Below are 3,405 nucleotides of genomic sequence, written 5' to 3' on the forward strand. Positions count from 1 at the left end.
TGTGCAATTGAAGATTTCTTGCTATTGCTGAATACTGTGCAATTGAAAATTTCTTGCTATTGCACAATACTTCATATAATAATTTTGGATCCTGATTTCAATAAACTTGAAAACTGGGTCCATAATCAAAAATCTAAGTACATGTTTAGATTCAGCATATCAAAAAAGCCCAAGAATTCAATTTTTGTTGAAATCAATTAAAGTTTAATTTTGGACCCTTTGGACTTTAATGTAGACCAATTTGAAAACGGGACTAAAAATTAAGAATCTACATACACAGTTAGATTTGGCATATCAAAGAACCCCAATTATTAAAATTGGATGGAAATGGGGAATGTGCCAAAGAGACAACAACCCGACCATAGGAAAAAAACAACAGCAGAAGGTCACCAACAGGTCTTCAATGTAGCGAGAAATTCCCGCACCCGGAGGCGTCCTTCAACTGGCCCGTAAACAAATATATACTAGTTCAGTGATAATGAACGCCATACTAATTTCCAAATTGTACACAAGAAACTAAAATTAAAATAATACAGGACTAACAAAGGCCAGAGGCTCCTGACTTGGGACAGGCGCAAAAATGCGGCGGGGTTAAACATGTTTGTGAGATCTCAACCCTCCCCCTATACCTCTAGCCAATGTAGAAAAGTAAACGCATAACAATACGCACGTTAAAATTCAGTTCAAGAGAAGTCCGAGTCTGATGTCAGAAGATGTAACCAAAGAAAATAAACAAAATGACAATAATACATAAATAACAACAGACTACTAGCAGTTAACTTACATGCAATTTAGATAAAAGTTAGTGTATTTATTTTTATACGACCGCTAAAATTGAAAAATGTCCACACTTGAATGAATTTAGCGTCTTTGTTTTTCATAGCATCCCAAAATATTTTATAGATTCTTGTACAACACAGCTTGACCTCCAAAACTGCATCTAAGATTTCCAAAAACATCAATAGAACAAATTTTATACCCAACTGAATTTAGTGATCTCTTATGAATTGATGTTGCAAACTTCATTGAAGATTTATGAATGAAATACAATAGGAAAAATCTGAGACACAGTTTTGGAGGTCAAACTGTGTTGTGCAAGAATCTATAAAATATTTTGGGATGCTATGAATAACAAAGAAGCTAAATTCATTCAAGTATGGACATCACAATATAGCAACTAATTACATAACAACTAATTATGTAATAATTATGTCATAATGAAATTATCACAATTTGAAAGATTAATCATTCTTCTTTCTTTTGGTACCTCATTTATAAAATTTAAAGAAGAATGAGTGGAATAACATCAGTTTAAAGATGTCTGATTGGGGATGAAAAATCTTTGTATTGTGCTACCTTAAATGGACCTAATTATTAACTTATGTCAGATAAATATGACACTGATTTAACAACTATTGAGGTCAAGATTTTGTTTATTCAGTTAAATGTGTAAGAATTACATAATACCAGTTTGATTATCAACTGTCATGATAGATAAATATCCAATAAAGATTTTTACGTGCAGTTTAATCCAGTTGATACAACACCTTTGAGTTTAATTGTTTGAAAATAATGGCAGGAACTTTATGCAAGTGTATATCAAAAATTAAGACAGTATTCATCCAACCTTTTCTTAATTTAAAGACATATAACATATCAAAAGATTGCAGTTGGTGATAAAGATGGTGTATAAAGTTTTTGCAAGTCATAGAAACACAAAAATATTTTCATGACATGTCTTCAACTTAAATTTTTTCACCATCTCGAATTCCAGAGGGATCACATAGATCCAACATGGCTGAATGAAAAAACAAACTAAATAAATGTAAAGTATCTTTCTTCAATGAATTATATAATACATTTTGGTTTTTTTCTTTCCATTTGTTACTTTCTAATTAAATGATGTATAAATCCACATCTCTTTGTATTCAAATATAGGAACCAAAAGTTGACTATCTTTCACTGGGAATTGGAGACATGAAATAAAAGGTAATGTTTTTCTCTGACTGTCTTTACGCTAAATCAGTTGAATATTAGATGTCTACTGATTACTATTTTGGTCTTAGATACATTGTTTTCTTTATAAGTTGTTATTGCATTTGAATTAACTATGAGTACTCTCACTCTACTTTGTATCTTTTTTATGTTATGAATGGGGTAGGATAAATACATTTACCCTGCCACGTTTAGTCTGTGTTTTGTTTGATACTTTCTACCTTGTAATGATCTGATGAGTTCAGCCTTTTTCTGCTGATATTTATTGGTTGTTCTATGTTGTGTTGTTACACCACTATCCAAGGTTATGAAGAGGGTTGAGATCTCACAAACATGTTTAACCCTGCCTTATTCTTCTTTTTATGTCTATTCCAATCCAGGTGCAGATAGTTCAATGTTTGTCGTTGGTTTCAGTCTATCATGTTTGTTTTTCTTAATTGTTTTGTTATAAATTAGGTTTATAAATATATAATAGGTTGTTACTTTTTTTTCCATTGAATTGTTTCATATTTTTCATGTCAGGGCCTTTTAAAGCCAACTGTACCTTATTTGAATTGTTTTGTTTGAAGGCTGTACAGTTACCTATTATTGCTTACGTTCTTTTCATTTGAACTTTGGTGGATAAATATCTGACTGGTAATCATACCACATCTCAGTCCTCTATATTAGCTGATAAAATACTTTTCATTATAATCCAAGTAATCACAGTGTCCATGAGAGATGATAAATGATTTTTTTTCTTTAAAAATTTAAACCATTTTCGTTAACCATGTGCCATAGAATATTATTGCTGTAGGGAGCCATATTTCTCTCCTTTTTAACATAATAAGGTCATTTTAACAAGCATTCTGTGAGTATTGCATCATAGTCCTCTACCATTTAAAAATTCATTGTAATGGAACGAAATTCTAACTTTATCTTTTACATGTCATGGTGTAAACTTCATAAAAATAACAAACAAACCTACCACTAAATTCTTCTAACAATTTACTAAAAAAAAGGAAAAAAAAACCAAAAATGTCATTTATCTTAATACAATGTACCCTTTTACAAATCTTTAAAAAAATGAGTTATTCCCTTTCAACAGATATCTAGTCGTTAATAAGTAGTTCATGATCATCAACAATAATTCTAGGGGAAGTTAAAAAAAAAGAGTTATCTCCCTTGAGGGAAAGGGGTCTAACTAAACAAGGACAAAAGCTAAAATCGTGAAAAGTGTACTTGACCTGTAACTTGTCATGATAAAACAATACACCAAATATCAAATCAATATCTTCAAGTATGACGAAAAAAGTCTGGAAAACTGATTTGCTGGACTGATGGATGGAAGGACAGACCAACAGACAGAGTGCAAACCTAAAGTCCCCTTTGGCATCATCGGTAGGGGACTAATAACTGTTTCAAGATATA

Source organism: Mytilus edulis, chromosome 2 (genome assembly GCF_963676685.1).
Source record: "Mytilus edulis chromosome 2, xbMytEdul2.2, whole genome shotgun sequence".
NCBI lineage: Eukaryota > Metazoa > Mollusca > Bivalvia > Mytilida > Mytilidae > Mytilus > Mytilus edulis.